The sequence below is a fragment of the Heterocephalus glaber genome, unplaced genomic scaffold (assembly GCF_053883595.1).
Source record: "Heterocephalus glaber isolate CG9 unplaced genomic scaffold, H.glaber_assembly_v1.0 deba00001538, whole genome shotgun sequence".
In the NCBI taxonomy this organism is placed as follows: domain Eukaryota; kingdom Metazoa; phylum Chordata; class Mammalia; order Rodentia; family Bathyergidae; genus Heterocephalus; species Heterocephalus glaber.
This window is the reverse complement of record NW_028258333.1, coordinates 24010723-24034272: the sequence shown is the minus strand read 5'-3', so window position 1 is coordinate 24034272 and position 23550 is coordinate 24010723. Positions and strand designations below refer to the sequence as shown.

At 41.1% G+C, this 23550-nt stretch overlaps 1 long non-coding RNA gene across 2 annotated transcripts; it reads right to left on the bottom strand.

Annotated features, from left to right (window-relative positions):
- Window positions 1-12542: 12542 nt before the first annotated feature.
- On the bottom strand, window positions 12543-23086 carry LOC110350071 (uncharacterized). Of its 2 annotated transcripts, none has more exons than XR_002396371.2 (4): window positions 22257-23086; window positions 20595-20779; window positions 17979-18149; window positions 12543-12769 (listed from the first exon to the last, which is right to left on the bottom strand). It is a non-coding gene; the product is annotated as an uncharacterized LOC110350071 (long non-coding RNA). The 2 variants fall into 2 exon arrangements; XR_002396372.2 differs by lacking the exon at window positions 12543-12769 and adding an exon at window positions 17093-17574 and having other exon boundaries at window positions 22257-23084.
- Window positions 23087-23550: the final 464 nt, after the last annotated feature.

Sequence of the window (23550 nt, the reverse complement as noted above, 5' to 3'; positions counted from 1 at the left end):
AAACAATCAGTGGCTAACTTTGGAAATTTTACTCAACTGAGAAAGGGAAATCCTTAGCAATAAAAAAGGGAACTTTCACCATGCTTTACAATAATTCTTCCAGGGTTGAGTCATTTCAAACTGCCTGGCTCTGTCCTGAGGGCTTGCTGCCACTCAGAGCCTCCTCGGAGAAGGCTGCCTTCATGGGCATCCAGCTCCAGATGCTGAGAGGAGTGGAAGAGCACTGGATGAGAAGCCTAGACCCGGGTTCCTGCGGTCTCCTGTAACTCGTGTCCACATCACTTCAGGCTGGTTTTCCTGTGTTAAGGACTCATCTGGGCTGTGGTGAGCATTGAGTGAAGGAGATTGAAAAGAACTTTTTTTAAAAAACCCATACACTCCAAAGACAGAGATAGATAATCAGAATTTCCTGAGCCTAAGTCTCAAAACCAGGAAGACCCTCTCTCACGCATGGTCCTGCTTCAGCTACAGCTGATTTTCTCTCCAGCATCAGCCTGAGACGTCCTTCCCTCATTCACACTGGTGACCCTCACACAATGGCAGGGAGGGACACAGGTCTCAGCTATGGGTCTCTGGCTTTTTTGATCAGGTAATGAAATGTCAGGTTCCATGCATCTTACCAGGACACAGCTTTGTTAACAGAAGTGCTACTATCATCCCATCCAATAGTTAACTCATCTTTAGTCTCAGCCACATGATGTCCTGAATGAAATTAAAACCAAATGCTGCCCAGTCATCCTTGAGAATAAATACATAGTTGGGGAAATAAAGGGAAAATACACATTTACTCATCTATGACGACTGATGTGCTGTCACCTTCCCAGGCTGAGGCAGGTGAGTATGATGATGACTGGAATGGGGAGGATGCGTGGTGACAGGGTGTGCAGAAAATGCTACAACTCTTTGGCAGGGGGTGCAGGTGGGAAGAAGAGCGGGAAAGAAGATGACTCAGAAACCACAGGGCTTTCTAGTGAAATGTGAATTTCAGATAAACATGTATAATTTCTTCATACAAGCATGTCTCCTACAATATTTGGGATGCGTAATGTGAGACATACTCATAGTAAAATATCTGTTATCTCTCAGAAGTTCAAATTTAATTGGGCATCCTGTAGTTTAATTTACTGAATCTGACAAGAGAAAGTGATATTGTGGCTGGACCCCATGTGTGAGAAAGAACCTGTCAGGTGGATGGGGCAGAGTGGGATGGAGACAGGGCTGGGATGGGGGACAGACATTTCAGGCAGAAGGGACAGAGAGTGAAGGAGGCTATGAGAAGATTTGGTACCCCAGGAAGTTAGAGCTCCAGTGAAGCTGGGCAAGGATAAACAAGGATGAGGCTGTGAACACAGAAGAGTCTTTTGCCTAGGAAATTCATTAGAGTTGCCTATGTAAGGGGTGTTAATGCATTCTTTGCTCCATGCCAAAGTCTCATTCATTCAATTAATTATTGAATATCTCTCTCCTACCAGAGAGGATATAGAGATATAAAGACAAAGCCCTCCAGCCTCCCAGACTAGAGGGACAGAAACAGAGCATGATATGCACAGGGTGTCATGGGAGTTTGGGGAGGGATAATCCAGCTGAGAAGGGGAGAGAAGTGGTGAAAGCTCTCAGGGATATCTTCGTAGAGGTGGCTACATAAATGATTATTAAAAGATGCAGAGGAAGATCCCAGAGTGGAGCCAGACAGCAGGGACTGCAGAGATCAGTCATGTAGACCAGGAAGGCCTAGTGTGCTGTTGGCTTGAGAGGTGGAGATGGGAACAAACAGAGCTGTGAAACACAGGCTAATGGGCTTCATGTGGCAGAAGGAAGGAGAGGAGAGGCAGCTCCTGGGAGTAAAGGCAGTAGAGAAATGGGTGGTGAAGGGTGGGGCATAGATATTCCTGCTCTGCCAGACTCCAAGTCAGCAGCCATCTGGGGAAAGGATCACTTTGGATCTCCTCGTCTGCCCCTCCACAGCAGTCACTCTCCCCCTAGTCCCTTTCTCTGCCAGCTCTCAAGGTCTTGTCTATGCTGCTTTCATTGTCCCACATGATCCCTAACCCTAGGGACATTTGCTTTCCATATGGTACTCAGTAGGACTAAAAGGCTTCCAGACCAGCATTCCCCAAACCTCTCACTTGAACCCCAAGAGGCATTCCTGAAGGCAAGGCTCCCTTGATTCTAAAACTTGGAGAAATAGTGCACACTTACAGTCCTTTCACAGGAAGTGACAACTCACATTATCATATTAAACAAGGCTCTGAGAATGTCTGCAGAAGAAAAAGTCTAATTAATCTTATTCACCCCAGCATTTCATAACCCCATTAGATCTAGGGACACCGTCTGTCTAATAGAAGTGTTCTGCTGAACACAACCTGGGCAATGCTGTTCTAGAACCAAAGGAAGGAATCTCTAGTGGAAGAATTACAGACATCAGAAGACAAGTTATCTTTAGGCAGGGGGATCTTCCTGGATCACCACTTGTGTAAATGTACCCTTTGTCTGAAGGACCTGACGAATGGCCACCAAGTTTTCTTACAAGCATCGTTGGGACTGGGCCTGCAAGCAGCCAGACTCAGCCAGGTTCTCATTTCTCTCCAACCTTGAGCTGAGGTAGTGACCTTCCTCTGACCTCAGCCTCTACCCACTCTCTATCCTAACCCCACTTGGCTAACTCTGCCATACTTCACAAGGTGGCCATTATTAGAGCTGTTCATAAAGCAATACAGATCCCTTCCATTTCTGAGTATGTGGTAAGATTGTACTTTGGAGTTCCCTTGGGGTTTACTGAGGCTGGTGACTGACCAAAGAGCACAAGCAAAAGTGACATGTGCCTTTTCCTAGCCAAGCATTTCATTACCTTTATGAGACCCTCCAGGGTCTTTCTTTCCCTTTGAGACAATACATTGAAACTTTCAGAATGGTGGCTGTTCCATCAAATTTAAGTGACTATGGTGAACTGAACCATTCTATCAACTCACAAAAGAGAGGAATGAGAAAGAAACCTTTGTCATTTTGAGCCACCAAAATTTGGAACTTGTTACTGCAGCATATCTTATCCTATCCTGACAGATACATAATGTCATATGATGAGGCATGTTATGGGCCATGAAGAGAAGCAGAACAGACAAGCAGTAGTAGGGAGAACAGCAAGTACAAGGGCTCTAGGGTATGGCAGGGTGGTGGAAAATAAAGTTTAAAAGGTCATAAGGGTCATATCCCATAGTATCTTCTTGGCTATGGTAGGGATTTAAGATTTCATTCTGAATTAGACAGGAGGCCATCAGGTTTTAAGAAGAAGATGACAGTAGCTGGGTGTGTTTTTAAAGCATTATTCTAGTTGCTTTGTTGAGGATAGACTGTAGAAGGGTAACAGTAGAAGCAGGGAGACCAGCTGGGAGGCTACTGAGATAATCCGTGCAAGCAGGGAGGGTGACCTGGGCTACATTGCAGTAATGGTGGTGCTGACAAGACTTGCTTAAGGATTGGGTGTGAGGAAAGCAAGAGAGGAGTTAAGGTGTGATTTTAAAAAGGCATAAGTCTGAAGCCAGTGTAATGACATCTTTTACAAGGCCAAGCTACACCTGCCTCACACAGGCTGGGGTTGGCATCCCTTCCTGGACATTCTCTGTTGAGAAGGTAAGAAGATAGATGTTCTCTCCTGACTCCCTAACTCTGAGGAAGGCAGGAGCCAGTGCAGGGGCACAGATCAGGGAGTCTGCCAGGCCCCAAGCTCTGGAATGCCATTAAAAGTGTGCATGCCAGGCGAGTTGGCTCATGTTCTGGGATGAATCTGCCACTGCTCCCTCTGACAATGTTTAGCATGAAGTAAAAAGTATGGCTTTCAAATGATGCCACGAGGAAGATTCTTGAGCAAATATGGCTAAAGCCTCTTGCAGAATGTTCTCAGAGACTGGGATTGCAACCACCTCTAGCTTTTCCTTTTCCAAATCTGGTCTTTCCAGACCTGCACTAAGGTTCCTCTGGACAATTGATTGGCCTCCTAACAATTGATGCTGTCCAACAAACCATCCAGACTACCCAGGAGAGCTCCACAATTTGTTTCAAACAAATCTTTTCTCTAGTTGTTTTTGTTGTTGTTTCATTCCTCAAATCTTCCCTTTGAAACTAAACTCTACCCTCAGTGACTCTGAATGTCTCCCAGAACTTCAAAATACATGCTGACCTCTTTGCACTTTCTCACTGTTGTATCCTTGCTTAAGCAACTTCTTCTGCTGATAAGACTGCCCCTCACATCTTCAATGCTCCAAATTCTCCCCAGCTACCATTTGTCATTTTCTTCACTATGATCCTATTGACAAAGCTCCTTCTGTGGTGGTCAGGCTGATGACATTTTTGCTTATAGAGATTTCTTGCAGATAAGATATATGCACTGACCATTTGTTTTCTGCTAAGTTGAGGACCCATATGTTGCAGAGGCTCAAAAAGCATCTATTTTTCAAGAATTTAGGCTATAAATTACAGAAACTCATGGCAAGGTGTTTAAACAATGAAAGAGGATGGGTTAGTTCATGCAACTGAAAAGTCCTGAAGTGGATCTAGCTTCAGAAAAAGTGATGATCAATTGATGTCATGAAACATATCCCCCATCCATCTCACTGTTCTCCTCTGTGATGGCTTCATTCTCAAAGTATCTTTCCCCACATCTCAGCAAAGACATGCAGTGGAAGTGATTGGCTTATATCCCAATCTCTGAGCTATCCCAGTAGAAAAAGTGAGTTTCTTATTTTACAATTCTAGCAAGAATCTTGGACAGATGCCATTTGGCCAAACAGAGCCAAATGCCAATTTCTTACCCAGTCATCAGTGGTGAAGGGGATGGAGAGTTCTGTCCTGGTCTATGTATAATGTGTGTCCACCTCTGGTGAAGGCAGGCAGACTGACTACACATAAGTTGTACCGACTAAAAGCATGGGAGATGAAATTCTGCAAAGGAAATTTGGGTGCTATGATATTATGGCTTGTGTTTAGATGTCCCCCCAAAGCCTCAGTACCTTTGTCTCAGTACCAAATTCTGTCTTAGTTACTTTTCTCTCAGCAAAATACTCCACACTCAAAGTTAAAGGAGGAGAGGTTCATTTAGTTCCCAGTTTGTAGAGGTTTCAGTCCATTATTGCTGGCTCCAAGGCAGGGTGGATGGCAGAGGGGCATAGCATAGGAGAAACAGTTCATGGCAGGTGGAAGGTTTCAAAGCAACAAGGGACAACCACAGCTCTTTCTATCCTTGTATCTTATCCAGCTTACCTACCCTTAGGGTGGGTAGCACTCACATTCTTAATCCTAGTGCCCTTGATCCTAGCATTGCACCATGAATCTGTGTCAGCATCACACATTCTAGATCCAGCCACCTCTGAAAAAGCCTCACCTGTGATTGCATGAGGCTTTGGAGGGACAACTAGACACAAACCATAGCATATAACCTAAAGAAGGGGTTAGGAATGTCACAAAAACAAAAACAACAGATGCCCATGACAGAGTCATTTTCGTGTAATGACCCATCACAGCAAAAACAAATTAACATCTCTTTTTTCATATCAATTCTGACAACCATCTGCTCAAAGAAATTAATGTTCCCATATTGGCTCATTGATCTGACCATAACGGCAAGTTCACATAACAATTCAAACAGACCAGCAGAGATGAAAGCCTAGTTAGAAGAAATATGAAGACTGATACTTCAATTTCTTTTTTTTTTTTTTTTTACCAAACGAAGGACTACACAGATGGTGGATGTATAAATGGATGGATGAATGGAGAGGTGAATGAATGAAAGAGTGTTTCATTTGATTGTGTCATTTACCAGATTAAAATCTCATTAATGGACCCTACTATAAAGACAATTGAAAGAAGGTTCAATAAATAGAAAATCATACTGTGGCAGTTTAAATAAATTGATAATCACACACAACTGATCATTTATGAACATATGCATGACATATGCCATAGTAATAACTTGCAAGCAGATCTATCAATGGATGTTAAAATAAGTGAGCATACATTTGAAGAGAAAAGAATGTTTGCATAACCTCTAAGTATCTTTCCCAAGATATTTATTAATTACAAAAGGGAAAATCATAATTTTATAGTGGAGAGACCCAGACAACACCATCTTGACCAAGTGATCATAATTAAGATTGTCAGAGATGCACGGAACACGCCAAATCAGTCCGCCCCCTGGCAGCAATCCACTGGACACCCCTCCCCCACTCCTCTGGCCTCTTCTCTATACAGTCACCTGGTTCCACACTACAAAGATGCAGAGGACACCAGACCAACAGACCATGGTACTGGCGCACAAAGCAGGGACCACTGGGTGAAGAAATTAAAAGAAGAAATGAAGAACAATAATATTATGATTAAATATCATCCTGCACCTGGAAGGAAGCTCCCCGCCTCCATCCCAGGCTCCTAGGGCAGAGAAGCTCAGCCGGTCCCAGAACCTGGAAGGAAACTCCCCCGCTGCCATCCCAAGCTCCTAGGGCAGAGAAGGTGAGCCACGTGAGCGCCAGAAGCACCACCACCACCACCACCCCCCCGTGGAAATGAGAAGACACATAAATAAGCCTCAAAAGCAGAGTTCCAGATCACCTACAGCAACCCCAAAGGGAAACAAGATGGAACACTGATACTCAACCACCTGGACTCTCTGAACTGACAACAAAAGAGGATCTGGGAAAAATGAAATCAGAAATAATTACTCAGATAACAGCAAAGATTTTGCTTATGGTGCAAGACATGATTAATAAATCTAGAGAGGACACAGATTAAAAAAAAATAGAGGATCTGAGGAACATGATGGAATCCCAACATAGGAAACAAATGGAATCCATAAAACAGATACAAACAGATTTCCAAGAGATTAAAAACTCCATCAAAAGTCTGTGCAGCAGAATGAACCAATGTGAGGACAGAATTTCACATATAGAAGATAAGATTGCAATTAGTGATCAGGAAAAGAAAAATTGCTTTAAAATTGTAAGGGAACATGAGAAATCAATCCAGCAGCTGCTAGACGATACAAAGAAGAATGACATAAGACTGATTGGAGTCAATGAAGAAAGAGGAGAGAGTGCAGATGACATAAAAAAGCTGTTCACAGAAGTGATGGCAGAAAACTTCCCAAGGAGGGGAAAAGAACTTGACAGATAAGTGAGGCATGTAGGACTCCAGCTAGCCTTCATCAAAAAAAAAAATCTACATATAGGCATATAATAGGTAGGATTCCAGAAATCCAACAGAACAAAATTCTGCAAGCAGTGAGAGAAAAGAAACAAATCACATACAAAGGAAAGCCCATCAGAATCACAGCAGACTTCTCAACACAAACCCTCAAGGCAAGAAGAGCTTGGAGTGATGTATTTCAAGCCCTAAAGGAAAACAGCCTCCAACCCAGATTGAGGTACCCTGCAAAACTATCTTTCAAAATTGATGGAGAAATAAGATACTTTCATGAAAAAGAGCACCTCAGGAACTCCACGTATACCAAACCAGCACTCCAAAAAATGTTAGACAACACTCTAGGAAAAGACAATGAGGATCACAACCCCAGAAAGCCCAGCAGAATGAATCCATTGGGCATGACAAATTAAATGCAAAGGGGGAGAATCCAACAAAAAGAAAAAGTCATGACAAGGCTTTTAAAACTTTTAACTTCATCTCCCTAATGAGTGTATAATTCAATCTTATTATTGTACTGATTAGTATTTTTTTGATTCTAGAGTTGCACACCATTCCTTGTGCTATACTGGCTATTTATCATCTTCTTATGTCTACTTTTTAATTGGGGTGTCTATTAATGAGCTGTAAGAGTTCTTTATATATTCTGGTCATAGGTTATATGCATTGTAAACATGGTCTGTTTAAGGACTACTTTTCATTTTAATGATGTCATTTAAAGCTCTAAATTTTGATGGAATCTCATTTATCAATTTTTTTCTTTTATACATCATGGTTTTTGTATCCTAGGTAGTTCTTGCCTACCCTGAATTCATAAATATTTTCCCTTATAATTTCTTCTTAAAGTTTTATACTTTTAGGCTTTCTTATTTAGGTTCATAGATCCCTTCAAGTTATTTTCATGTATGGAAAAAAAGAGTTGAGGTTAATTTTTTATATACAGATACCAGGGGTTCTAGTGCCGTTTGCTGAAAACACTGTCTCTTCCTCGGCTCTTGAATTGAGTTTATATTCTATAAAATGTTAATGTTAAATAATCTTTCAAAACTCAGTGGACCATATATGTGTGGTTCTATTTCTAGATTCTCTAGAAATTTATTCAAATGATCTATATGTCTTTCCTTACACCAACACTGCCTTGATTACTGAAGCATTAGCAGAAGTCTTAAAATTAGGTACTAAATGTCTTCCAACACTGTTTTTGTTTTTGTTTTTGTTTTTAACTTTTCTAGGTCCTTTGTACTCCTCCATAACTTTTAAATTTCAATATCCAATTCTTCATTTATAGCAAGTATGCACAGACCTGAATTGTTATATATACCTTGTGTTTTCTAATCCTGCTAAATTCAAGTACAAGTTCTAGGGGCTTCTAGAGATTTCTTAGTATTTTCTCTGTAGATGATCATTTCAACTACATATAAAGATTTTGCTTCTACCTTGCCAATCCTATCCTAATTGTGTCATTTTATTGCCAGACTATTTTGGTGGGGACTAGGTTTCAAAGTTTAATGGACAGATAAAGAGTAAGCATAACTGCCCTTGTTCCCCACCTTAAGGAGAAAGCATTGTATCTTCTCCATTTATATAAGGCATTCTCGCTGGAAGTATAGAGTACATGTCTTTAATCTCTTGAGAAGATTCTGTTCTACTTCTAGTCTCCTGATAGCTTTTACCATGAACAGCTGTAGAATTTAGTCCAATACTTTTTCTCCAACTAGTGATAGGATCATATGGCTTTTTCCTTTCCTCTGTTAAAATGATGACTTTTGGGGGTGGATCTTCCAATGCTGAACCAACACTGCCATCCCTATAACAAAACCACTTTCTATATCCTGCCAGATCTGACTTCTAATAGTTTGTTTTGATAAACAAATTTCTGTCTATGTTCATACTTTTTTCTTCTATAATCTTTATCCAGTTTTAGGATTAGCACAATGTTGATTTCCTAAAATGAGGGGAGAAGTGTTCTTTCTTTTTTCTGCTTTAATTGTATGATATAATTTTTCAGTTAAAATGTATATGAGCCTGCTGTTGTCATATAGGTAGGTTTTCAAGCTAGGAATATACTTTCTGTAATAGGTGCTATTCAAATTTTATATTTCCTCCAGAGTTAGTTTCATTAATTTGTCTTCCAAGGTACTTCTTAGAAGTTGTCCAATTTATTTCAAAAAAGATTTTTGAAATATGCTTTCTCTATCCTTTTAAATTCTGTAAAATCTGTGGTAATGTCTCCTAGATCTTAGTATTGTAATTTAAAAAATGTATAACTGATATTGTGTAACAGGAAGTAAAGGTCTAAAAGAGCAGGGGAATTGGGAGGGATAGGGGAAGGGAAAAAACAGGAAGGAAAAAATATGAGAAGAGGAAAAAAATGGAAACAAGGTCTTTGCAAATAGGGAAGGGTGGAGGGGGTGAAGGGAGGGCAAGGGAAGGGGAAAAAAAATAAGAACCAAGAGACTCATGTAATGGTACAAGATCCCAATGATGAATGTAACTGTATTTTATACCTAAAATGTACCAATAAAGTTAATGGGGAAAAAAAAAAGATTGTCAGTAACAAGATATGTTGTATCATGTTCCTTAATATAAAGATGCACCGAGAAGGCTACATTAATCTTGTGTTATTTTTACAGAAAAATCCAAAACTTCAATCTAGTCTTGAGAAAATATTAGACAGACTCAATCTGGGAACCATTTTATGCAATCATTTACCAGCATTGAAGTATATGAAAAATAAGACAAGAGAGAAGAAATATTCCCAGATTGAAGGAAACTCAGAAACCATGGTAACTAAATCATGTAGTATCTTGAAATGGATCCTAGAACAGGAAAAGAGTACATCTCAGTCCTTGGGATGCTCTAAAAAAATGCCACAAATTGGGTAACTTATAAGCAATAGAAATTTATTGCATATAGTTCTGGAGGAACCAAATCAAGAAGGAAAGTCCAAGATCAAGGCATTGGCAGATGGATGTCTGATGAGGGTCTGCTTCCTGGTTCACAGAACAGACTGCTGCCTCCCCACTGTGTTCTTACATGGTGGAAGGGGCAAGGCAACTCCCTGGGACCTCATTCTTAAGTAAACTAACCTTATTTGTGAGGAATCCATTCTCATGATCTACTACCTCCCAAGAGGCCTCATTTCCTAATAGTATCACCTTAGAGGTTGGGAGTTCAAAATATGAATTTGGGGGCACATAAAAATTCAGACCATGGCAAACATTAATGGAAAAACTGGGGAAATGGCAGTAAGGTCTGTGCTTTAATTAATATTATTGTATCAAAGTTAATCTTCTAGGGTGTTTGTTTGTTTGCTTGCTTGTTTTTGTGGTACTGGGAATTGAACCCAGGGCCTTCTCAATGAGCCACATATCCAACCCTTCTTTTTTAACTTTTTATTTTGGGACAGGGTCTCATTATGTCACTAAATTGTGCAGGCTGGGTCTGAACTTGCAGTCTTCCTGCTTCCGTGTCCCAGAGTGCTGGACTCTTCTGGTTTTGATCATTGTACCACCATTATAGAAAATGTTAACAGTAACATTTAACAAGCTGGGTGAATGGCATATAGGAATTATCTTACTATTTTTCAACTTTTCTGTCAAATTATTTCAAAATTAAAAGGCAAAAATAAAACCATTGTGTGGATCCTAAGTAAACTGATAAACTAGTTGCTACTATAATACAAAGGTCTATAGGATTTAGTGCCTAGATCATAGATACAAACAAATGTTCTTAGATTTTGGAGGAAATGGGGAGCAACATGGCCTTTAGGCATGAAGTCTTTAAGAATGATTTCAGGATTCATGTGGCTTCAATTAAACCTTGAAAACACGGGTCAAAGGACAAAAAGACTTCCATAAGGGACCCCAAATAAGCATGTACAGAAATATGAACAAATGAATGTAGCATGTTTTGATGGCTATCCGAACTTTTCTGAGACAGAGAAATGGACTTTGGCTTCAATTTAACATTCTGGAGTTCCAGACTTAGTGTGAAAGTGGAAGTGCATGGGATTGGCTGTGGTACATGAAATAATGAGAAAATAAATGCATCTCAGGAGAAATAGGTTGAAATAATAAATACTTGTGTTAGTTTTCAGTTACTTTTCACAGTTATAGAGGTTTCTGTCCATGATTGGTTGTTCCCATTGCTTTGGGTCTGTGGCAGCTCATCACAGTGGGAGCACATGGCAGAGAAAACCTCATGACCAGGAAGTAGGAAGAGAGAGGGAGAAAAGAAGAAAAAGGAGGAGGAGAAAAAGGAGGAAGAAGAGAAAGGGAGAGAGAAGAGAGAGACCAAGGTTCCAACCTCCTTTGAGGACACACTCCCAGTGACCTAAAGACCTCCCACTTAGCCTCACCTCTTGAAGGTTCCACCATCTTCTAATAACACCAAAGACTGAGGACCAGGCTTTTATCACATGGGCATTTGAGGATCATTCCAGATCCAAATTATAGTAGTAATGAACAAATTTCTGTGTTCAGAAAAACATAAAATACATGAAGTCCAAAAGTAAAAGCTAGGGCACATAGATTAGGAGAGAGCTTTTAAGGGCACCACGCTGACTTAGACTGGGATTTTCTGGAGTATTTAATGGTGGAATAAAGAATGATATGGGGTCAGCTAAGGACCTGTGCTTTTCTCAGCTATTATTGTCAACCAGACAACTCCATTTTCAATGTACATACAAGACACTAGGGGTCTTATTTGGATCTAGATTCTGACTGGCAAGTCTGAGATGGAGCGTGAAATTCTGCATTCCTAACAAGTGTCCAAATGATGCCCATGCTACTGGTCCTCAAACCATGCTTTGGGTAGCAAGGATATAGACCACTAGAGATGTAAGTGGAGGAAAGACACAGTATAAACAAGAGTTGAAAAATGCTCATATGGGAATATGTTTAATAAGGATGTGCTTCTCCTAAACACTTCCTAACTTGAGTGTGATGCTGAGTTATCATATGAAGAGCTAACACTGGATGCTGAAAATTTGTATGCAAAGCCCTATTGAACAGGTGAAACTAGTTGCAAGAGAAAATAATGGCTGCTCTCTGGAAACAGAGAATTCAGAGGTGAAGCTGTAGTGGATGTATCTGTAACTAGTCCACTGAGCACAGCTCTCTAAACACAGTTGGGTGATGGCCCAGGGTTCTCCTCAAAGCAGCAGAGGCCTGGCCTAATGAAGCTCCCCACTTATGGTCTCACTGTCACAAATGCCCTTGGCCTGGCCTGTTTGCACTGCAAAATTGGACAAGCTGAGCTTTCCCAGTTCATTTCTCCTGTCATCACATGTCAGGTCTCCTTTACTTCCAAATCAAATATTTTCATTTTCTGGGAAAAGATCTTTCAAATGTCACACCAAAATACAAAAAACAAAACAAAACAAAACAAAACCTACACCAAAATGTATGCAAATATGCAGGAGCTTGGAGGGAAAAAGGAAAAGATGATCCTTTGACCTCACCTGGTGACATGGTCATTCCTCCCCTTCCTCCTCTGAAGGATGATGTGTGTTCTGCTTCCTCCTCTGAAGGATGATGTGTGTTCTACCAGGTAATTCAGGAATACTATTTCTAGCAATCCACTGAGGGGATATTTTAATTTTTGGTGAGTATCGGGAAGGCAAGTCTCTTATCTAAATTAGGTCAAACTCTATTCCCCAAATGAGCAGAGTGAATGAATACTTCCTGCTTAGTCACATGGTGACCCAGACACATCCCCTGCACTCAAGGTGAACACAGTCTACATGAAAACAAGGATGCACTGGTGATTATTCAAAATCTCAGGTAAGCCAGAACCAAAAGCTTCAGGAGTCCAAGTGAGATAATGCTGTGTGGACTCAGTTTCAACATTTCCAGAAGAATCTTTGGGAGCAGAAATTGGAGACCTTTCTGAGAGCAGAAATTTTTTAGCTCCAATGCCTATAATGGAGTCATTACACAGATAGTTGCATGACAAACAAATGGATCATCATATTTCTGGTCAATTCAGTATCTTACTTTTGTTTTTTGTTTTTGTTTTTGTTTGGTACCAGGGATCGAACTTGGGTCCTTGCACTTGAGCAGCAGGCAGCAAAACCACTGAGCTAAATCCCTGGCCCCAGTATCTTACTTTTGGAAAAATGTAGTAATAATGAAATCCAACGAGACAAAATTTGAGTTTTTGCATCTCCAAATTCTCCTCTTTCCTCACTTTTCTTTTTCCTTGTCAGTAGTTCTTTTTTTCAACTTTTATTTTTTATTAGTACATGTTTGCCATACTTAATGATTACAGACCTTGTAGGGATTTGATGCATGTACATAACACATCTCAATTCTTTCATCCCCTTCTCCTCCCCTCCCTGTCCTCCCTCCATCTCCTGGTCCCCTTCACATTTGAGAAATCTCCCTAGTTCCCATTACCTATCTTTTATTTTGCTCTTTATTTATATTTTGGGTTTATGATAAATCTAATATGAGTAGTTTCGCTTTTAATTAAAGTGAAATTCATGCATTAGCGTGTCTCCTCATGTGATGCCTTTCATTATTGTTTTGTTTTGTTTTGTTTTGTTTTGGTACTGGGGATCCAACTTGGGACCTTGCGCTTGCAAGGCAGGCAGCAGAACCACTGAGCTAACTCCCCAGTCCTCTTTCATTGTGTTTTGATGCAACAAGAGGCCCTCTCCAGACACCAGCACCATCCTGAGATGTGAGCTAAATAAGTCTTGATACCCCCACCCACCAATCAGGGATTGAGCTCAAGCATGGTGCCACTGAGCTAAATCCCCGGCCCAAGTCTCAATACTTCATAAATGGCCTGGACCTTTCTTTTTCTTTACACCCAGAAGTGTTTCAAAGAATATATAAATACCTTTATTTTGGGGCCATTGTGACTATCTTATTCAATAACTTGCACTCATTGTTTTTAATTTCAGGGAATCAAGACTATGTGACTTCATGAAGGATGAGCTTTGTATTCTCCTTAGAGAAGATGTGCCCTGCCAAATGGAGCTTGGCAATGGAAGCCAAGAGCCAGCTCTCATGGATGCAGGTGTAGTCAGTGTCCTCCCAAGGAAAGAAGCCTTGGCTGAGGGGCTTCCTACCTTTGGGCCCTGTGTAGCAAGGCTGACTCAGACATTTGCTCTCCCTCCCCATTAGACATTCGATTCCTCTGACTCTGCTCCGTGTTCTATGTCTGCCTGATGCACGGAGGGAAGGAGCTTGCTATGCCAATGTGAGATTCCAGATCTCGCCACAGTGATTTCTTGCTGGAAATTAACAAATGTACCTTCTACTTTCATTTCAGCCTTGTGGGCATGGGAAGGACCCGTCTGCCCCTGAACTTGCCCTTGATCTGCAGACAAAATGCAGTAACAGAGCTTGCCAGCTGAGGCACAGCCCTTGGACCTGGCAAATTCCTCAGGGCATGATTTCTGCCTGACAGGCTGCTGGGCTCCAGCTCCTGTTTACATTTCTTCAGGAATGACCTGGGCTCTTCTAGTTTTTGTTTAACTGTTTCTCTCTACTTTGACCTTCTGGTACCCCTTCCACAATTGTTCCTCTCCTCCTAAGTCTGCTATGAAATTGTAATTTCAATGTCAATACTGAAAAAGTATTCTAAATTAATATTTCCTTGTTTAATATTTAGGGATGATGTTTGTAGACCTCAACCTCCAGACTGGGAAAAAAAGGTACTCAAGAAATGACAGTGTTCACAACTCAGTTGAGTAAGTTGCTGAAAGCACCATTTTTGGATATATTTTGCAGAGGCACTGCTTTAAAAAATAAAAGCTCCCAAGTGCCTTTAAGGATGAAGCTATTTGCCAAGATTAACTCTTAAATATTCTCTTACATTTTTTCATCTTCATATCCAAATGCAGAGAAACACAATTTTTGCAGAAATATGTTAATGCTCCTGGGAGTCCTGGGAGCTGCAGGGACATTGCCTGGTCCCTGTTCCCACACACATGAGCAAGGACACACGCACACATAATGGGCATGACACATGGGGACACAGACACACAATTCAGAGGTGACCACTGACACCTGCTGCTAAGGTGCAATCCACATCAAATACAAACCTGCCCCTTTTGATTCCTAGCTCTACTTTGCCCTTTTAACAACTCGGATTTCTTCTACCCAACGGATGTCTTTTATTCCATTTGTCTTCTCAGCTAGGTCACTCCAGACTACCTTTGATTGTCATTAGAAGACAGGCTTGTCAATATTCTCAGCACAATGAAAGAAGAAATGCATGAGGTGATGGGTAAACTAAATGTCCCAATGGCTGTTACACATCCTTCGGTTATCACTTTTATTCTTGGTTCCTGCATCTAAGATCTCTGACCACCTTGGATAGAAAATATTTTTTTAATTCCAGGAAGTTCCAAAAAGCAAAACTTGAATTTGCCACATGCTAGGGTGAATCCAGGGGAACAAAATGACAGGTAGACACACCGTGCTGTAGCCTCCCGCCATTTGCAGAACTCAGTTTCTCTCCAGCACTGTTTGAGCACTGCTCACCCAAAGTCACAGTTGTTTGCTCACACATAAGCCAAGAATGGTTCCATTTGTACTGAACGTGCACAGACTATTTTTTTCTTCATATTATTCCCTTAATACTACACTAAATACCACTTACATTGTATGGGATATTATAAGTAATCTAGAGATAATTTGAAGTACACAGGAAGATACCTGAAAGTACTGTATCATTTTATGTAAAAGGCTATGCAACTGCAGATCTGAGTATCTGCAGAGGAGTCCTGGAACCAATCCCCTGTGGATACCAAGGGACAACTGTACATGTACTGTAACATCACACTGTGCCCCATAAATATGTACAATTATTATTCATCAGTTAAAAAGAAAATAAAAATAGTATCTATGGTGTGCCTTCTGTTTGCTCTGCCTCAGAAGCAGTATCTCATTTAATTCTGAGCAAACTTGGAAGAACACAATTAGTACCCACACTTTACAATGGGGAACCTAAGACTCAAAGAGGCTCCTACAACCTGGCTAAGGCTATCAAGCTGCAAGCAGCAAAGCCAAGATTTTAAACCCCAGTGATTCTGATTCTTGAGTGGCTATACTGTCCCACCACATCCTTTAACTTGAGGCCATTTCATTTAGCAGATGGAGAAATTACATCCACCAAAGAAGTGAGCAAGGAAGGGCATGAAGCAGGTCTTTTTTTTTTTTCCTTTTTCCTTTTTTGTTCATTAGTGCATGTTTGTAATACAGAACAGTGATATTCATTTTGGGAAATTGGTACATGCATCTAACATACTGCAATCATTTTCAATCTCTTTACCTCACTTCCCCTCTCCTCCTCTTTCCCTAAACCCCTTCCTCATCTGCAATAATCTACCTTCCAGTTTCTTATCATCTCTCCTTTATTTTATTCATTAATTTATTAATATTTTAGGTTTCTCATATAAAAGAAAACCTTCAATACTTAGCTTTCTGCATCTGGCTTATTTCCCTTAGCATGATGGTCTCAAGCTCCATCGATTTTGCTGCAAAATGTATGATTTTATTTTTCTTTATGACTGAATAATATTCCATTGTGTATTTGTACCACCTTTTCTTTATCCTTTCATCTGTTGATAGATATTTAGGCTCTTTCCAGTTCTTAGCTACCATGGATTGCACCGATGAAGCAGTTCTTTTCTTAGCCCACAGATGTGACTCCTTCATCAGTGTAATTCCCACTGGAAGTAGAGATGTCCAAGAATTTACTTGTAAGAGGTGCAAAGCAATAAGTGGGAGAAACAGTCACACAAGCACCAGAAGCTTAGGCTTCAGTACCTCTACACTGGAGTGACCTGACTTAAGTCACTCACATTCTCAGTTATTTCTCCATCTGCAAATGAAGATAATACCTTCTTCTCGAGGATGCTATAAAGATTAGTGAGGCAATAGAAACAAAAAATTATACATTCTCTACAAATAATATCATGCATAAATATAGTTTTTGTATATATGTATTTATGCCTGATAAAAGAATATTTGGGGGACATTTTAGATCTGCTCTTTGATATCATCTTGACCTCAGTTTCCCCATCCCCACATTATAAAATGTGGCCACAGGTTTCACTGCCCCTTTTCTAGCTCTGACATTCAGCAAACTGATGACTCTCTTTGATTCCTACCTAGTTTTTAAATGATCTTGATCATCAGCAGGGGCTGAGAGGTGTCTGGAGAAGTGGGAGATATTATGGGCAGAAGGAATGTCTAGTGAAATGGTCTTTTAAGGAGAAGAGCTCTTGGTTCATTTACATTGCTAAAGCTGGTTTGGCTGGACTGTCAGTAATAAGGAGAAGAGTGTCCAGATAAGGTTTCAGATATAGACTTGTTTGATCATTTAGGGTCTTACAGGTTGTATTAGTCAGCTTTTCAATACTGTGACCTGAGAAAAACAAAGAAGAGGTGTATTTTGGCCCATGGGTTCAGAGGTGTCAGTCCATGATGGGCTGGCTCTGAGGCAGAAACATCATGGCAGAAGGGTACAGCCCTTCATGGCATTGGGGAAGAAGAGACCAGGGGAAAAGCCCAAGAGGGAGGAGCAAGGGACCAGATAAATCCTCAAGGTCACATCCCCATGACCCACTCCCTTGAAACTGGTCTCAGCTCCTAAGTTTTCATTACCCTCAATAATGCCATAAAATTATGCTCTCATCAATGGATTAATACATCGATGAAATTAGAGCCCTTATGATCCTCACCTTCCAAGCCCTACCTCTGAACACATGAGATGTTTGAGAGACATTTTAAATCTAAACCATAACATGGGTTGCTAAGAATTTGACTTACAAGAGCACAGAGATGCCACTGGAAGGTTTTAAACAACAGAATGTGTTCCAGGTGATTGTCCAGAAATATCACAGTGGCAGCAGCCAGTCTGTTAGAAGATAGTAGGAGTCGGTGCTGTGAAACTGGTCAAGGGGCCAGTGTAGTTGACTAAGGGTGAGACCAGAGTGGTGGCTGTGGAGAAACAAAAACATAGGGAGAGTCCAGAGATGCTTAAAAGTTTCAAGATGCGGCACAATTGGGTATGGGAAAGGGAAGAAGGAAGGGAGCTTATACACAATCTGTTATAACTGCTATGGTTTGAATGTGTCTTCAGAGTTCATGTGTTGGAGGAACTTAACCTCCAAGGCCGCTGAGGTTGAGAGGTGGAACCTTTAAGAGGTGATTAGGTCAGGTGGGCTCTGCCCTCAAATGGATGAAGGCTGTTATTACAGGAGTGGGTTAGTTATTCCAGGAACTGGTTAGTTATTGAAGAGTAGACTCCTGAGGAAAGGATATCAGGCCCCTACCTCTCTCTATACCTTTCTCCCCACCCTCTTGCCTTCTTTCTGGGATGATGCAGCAAGAAGGTGAGAATTTTGATATTGGACTTCTCAACCTCCAGAAATGTGAGAAACAAATTTCTTTTCCTTATGAAGTCCCCAGTCTGTGATATTCTCATATGGCCACACAAAACAAAGACAGCTGGGGTTGCCAGTACCATGAACCCTAATTTCTAGTGAACAAAGTCTCTGAAAGCTGGCTGACTGAGTAGTAGCAGTTCTGGAATCCCAGAACTGCTGACACTTAGGCCATAATTATCTCAGGTACGTACGTACCAAGTGATTCATCCCAAGTGTTCTCATTACTTCACGGAAAATTCATGGTCTGACTTCACGTGTATCAAATTCCAGCCACACCATGGCAAAGGCCATAAGATGAGAAGGGACCAGCGGGAGCAAGTGACATCATGAGCCAAATAGAATCGCTATTCAAACGTGCACTGTAGGCTCCTTACACAATCACCTAATTATAGTTCCTGAGGAAGCGCCATACAATAACACACTGTACAGAAGCCAGTGAATAATTGTCAGTGAGCCAGACAGTCCTTTAATCTGGGCTGATATTTGGAAGATAATGTGTAACAAGCTCAATGAGGTTTTTGTGGTGGGGCTCTCGGCTGAACAGGTCATAAATCTTTCATGTCTAAAAGAAAGGTCTATCTGGCCTGTTCATTGAATAGGCCCTTCCAAACTCCGGAACTAGCACAATTGAAACTATGCCTGACCTTAGGGTTTCTCTCCTCACATCCCTAAGAAAGGAAACAAAAAGGTCACACAGTTCATATAAATATGTGCACATCTAACAGGCAACAGGACATCCACATGCCACCACTCCTCCGACTGCACTGATTCAGTATGATTGGCCACAGTAAACATTGATTTCTTTCCAAATATTCTGGTTTCAGTAATCATAGTTAAGTAACTTCCTCAAAGTCTTATAATCAGAAAAGGCAAAGTTTGGAAGCTGAGTCTCTCCGAGTACAGAGCCAGGTTTCCCATGGCTCTGAGCTGCCTTGCAGTCCCCATCCCCAAGCCCAGGCTCCTCACCCTACTGCCCCACTGTCCAAGGAATCATCCACTTCACCATGCTGCTGTGGCAGTTGCCACATGAGCGTGTCTTGACATATGGTGGAATCATAAAGCACATGAAAAACCCAAACTGGAATTAAAATGAATATCAGGTAGTATAAATAGTATAATTTGGTTATCCAGAATGGCGGAGGCTGAGATTGCAGGGCCACACATACATGGAGTTATTATCTAACACAAATCAACAGCCAATTTCCAAGCTCTTAAACAATTCCACGAGTAAAATTTTGCTGGTTATATTTGCCTCACTCTGGTCTCCTTGGATGATGCCTTCTTTGTTCATGATTCTTCAAGCACTCCAAAGTCTTGCTATGCTTCAGAACCTTGAAGGCAGTCGTTGTAGGAAATACAAGCAATGCCATCCACGCATTTCTGACCTACTCTGGATTTTCCTTTCTTTCAGTTGATGAGTATTTATTGAGTTTATTTCTGCCAGATATGGCACTAGACGCTGGCCCTACAAATGAAGGGTATAGTCATTTCCATCATGTGGTCCACATTCTAGATGGGGAGAGAGGCCTGCGAGCCCCAAATAGGACGTCACATACATGTCATTTACAGATGTCCCCCATCTGGGGGGGAAAAGAAAGAGGAAGTTACTGCCTTTGCCTGAAAAGAGGTTTTTTTAAGAAGAGCTTGTCTTTCCCTCAATTCCACTCCTTCCAAGGAAGACCCAGGGGGCAAGAGAGAATGGGAACTGGGAAAGACACAGCTGAGCAAAAGGAGAGAATGGTGTAGAGAAGCGCACAGAACCCCATATTGATTGAGTCCCATTTAGTTCCACTCCAGATAAAAACCGGAGAGACAAGCCTGGCGCCCTTGCAGCTAACGGTCTCTGGCCAGACACAAGCCTTCTCCTCACCTCACCCACTCTCCTCAGTGTATCACTGTCTTTCACCCTATCCTTAGCTCCTGCCACCCAGACGTTTTTCTCCAGATGGGAGGACTGGCCATCAACTTCCCTCCCTTGTGTAATCAAATATCTCACCCTGAAGATATGCTCACACTCCCTGGCCTCCGCTCATTCTCCGGTTTACAGCCAGCCAGCAGGCCAGCACCCACTGGCTTCTGATTAGAATAGAACAAGCATCTTCCTGGACACAGATGAGTTCCTGGAGGAGAGACAACAGGTTCCTCTGAGGTTGGCCTTCAGGTTCCACATAGATGGGCTTTCTGTGAAGGAAAGGAAACAGGCCAGTGTTCCAAAGGACAAATAGGTTTTATTAGAATTATTATTAATTACCACTATCATTATTTTAGCTGTACCACAAATCTAACACTGACTACAAAAATTTAAATATGCCCCTGGAATGGCATTCTATAAATGAAGAAAATCACATTATTTTAATGTGTTGAAGCTGCAAAAATAAAAAATAATTTCCTGACTCCCTTAGGTTATAAAATTTTACATAATGCTCTCCAGATTGACCACATTCAACATCATGCTATGGAAAAGTAAACACTTCTGAAAATAAAACAGCTTTCATAATTAAAGGTTTTTGGGGGAAAATCAACCCAAACCCGAAAGCCATCTGGGATTGAACGCATCCCCTGCCTACAGGGACGATCTTGCATTCCTGGCTTCAGGAGGAGAGAATGGTCCAGTCCAGACTTCATTCCCTAAAGCAGGGGTGATACTCAAAATACCTAGCAACCACTATGGCTCAGGTGAAGACTAATCAGAAGCTGGATGTTGGACTTAGTGCTGGAGCTAGTACCTGATGGTCCTGTGGTTCCAGATGGATCCTCCTTCCGGCCAATTACAGGGAAGTGGGTTGGGAGGTGCCCCTGGGAATAGCTTGGCACATAGGAGACCCTACGAGAGTTCTGAAAGCTATTTACCAATCAGAACAGAAACATTTCACCAATTTCACAGCTGTTACAGCAGTGCCAGTACATATCCACTGAATATCAGCCCTACCCAAAGGGACCAGGCAAGAACCAAAATGAGGGAAACCAAGCTGGCTGACAGATGGGTTGCTAAGGGGGCAGCCATGACTGCTCTAGTCAGTGCTGCTAGAGCTGCTGATTTTTTTTCATGGAAAGCTAAAAAATCTGTATTTCATTTTGGCAAGTAATGGACATTTTAAAAAATACAGTGGACCCTCAAGTTACGACTGGACCGACACACAAACAACTTTGGTTATAACCAGAATTTTAGCTTTAAGTTAAGAACAAAGTCTTGAGTTATGACCTGAATGCCAGCCACTTGTGCTTCCAGATGGTCTCAGATACAGATTTAACCCTTAAAGAGTTCTGGAAGGAAGATTACAACATCCTTTCCTGTGAGGGGTTGAGACCCAGGCCCAAAGTCTCTCTAAGAACACTGAGATCTGCCTGTAGACAGAAGAGAGACTTTGAAGGCTGTGTAGAGGAGCCTGAGCCTTCATTGACCAACTTGAGTTATAACCAGACCTCGAGAACAAACTGAGTTCATAAGTCAAGGGTCCACTCTATTACCACATAAGCCGAAACAAATAGGTTGCCCAGTGACCATTTTATGAACTCTGGTGAATAGTGTGAGCTTAGTGGTTAAGGGGGTCCATGGTCATCCCAGAAACATGAACCCACCAAGTTGTTTCAAAAGCCCACACTCCCCCACCCCATCCCCACCCTACCACCCACCAGCTAGTGCCCTAGTTCAGGTTACCTCATGTCTCACCTACTTCAGCATAAACTCGAAATAGAAGCTCTCTTCTAAACTCACTTCCTATAGTAATGACTCATCTGCTTCATAAGACTTTTTGTCTTGTTTATTGCAGTATCTGCAGAGTATAGTATAGGGCTTGACAGTCAACAAGCACAAAAGAAAAAAAAAGGGAGGAAGGAAAAAGATTTTGTTTAGATTTCAATCCCTTTACTATACTGTCAAGTAGCAGCACCTAACGGTGATATGTGGTACTGCAACCCAGCTTTATTTGAGAACGTTCTTATCCTAAGGAAAAAAAAATAAGAATGTGATGTCTCAATATTTCACGTCATAAAAAGCTGGGTGTCATGGCCTGTGCCTATAATCCTAGCACGCAGGAGGCTGATTCAGGAGGATTCCTAGTTCAAGGCCAGCTTGAGCTACATTTCAAGATCCTGTCTCAATAAAAATAAAAATAACAATAAAAAGATTTCATGCCCTAAAATAAAAAGATTCCATGTTTTAAAAAAGAACCCCAAACTGTAAGGTGCAGCAAAAGCATTTGTAATAGCAATTGCGGTCATGTTGGCTTTTTTTTTAGTTTATTAGTACATGTATGTAGTACATAATGTTTACATTCTTTGCGGGAAAACATTTCATTTCTGAAGATCCATGTATTTTTCAGGTCTCAGGAGTTTCTCATAAAAAAGACATTGTCCTTGTTTCACAGTAATATGATTATATTTAGCAATATTAAGCTATATACAATTAAAATGGTTAATATGGTAAATTTTACATGTTTTTTTTACCACAATGAAAAATTAACAAATATATATATAAAAGAACAGAAATGGTCCTCAGCCACTCTCCTTCTTCAGAGGTCCTTATAATGGGGAAAGGTGGTACTACCACAAGGTAAAGAAAGAGAAATCAAGATAGGAGCCACACACTTAGTTCTGGTACTCCATGGTTCAGTCTTGGGAAACTGTGCTCAGGGCTAGTTGTTTCTGGTTTTTATCACACCATTGTGTAGGGATGTTCCCTGACTCAGAAGATATTTATTAAATGCCTAAAAGTGACCTGCTCACTTTAAGTCTGCTCCTGACTTGCTTTAAGTCCAGATCCTAATGAATGAATGTATTTCCAATATACTTGGAATTGGAGGTGGAATAGATACCTGCCAAGATCCAGCCTCTGTGATTCTTTGGTCCTTAGCAACATTCCCATGCCTACTCATAAGATTAGGGCAGCCTCCAACTTCCCTGTAGCTACAGATGTCTACCATATTCTCATGTACTTCCAAGTATGAGAGCAC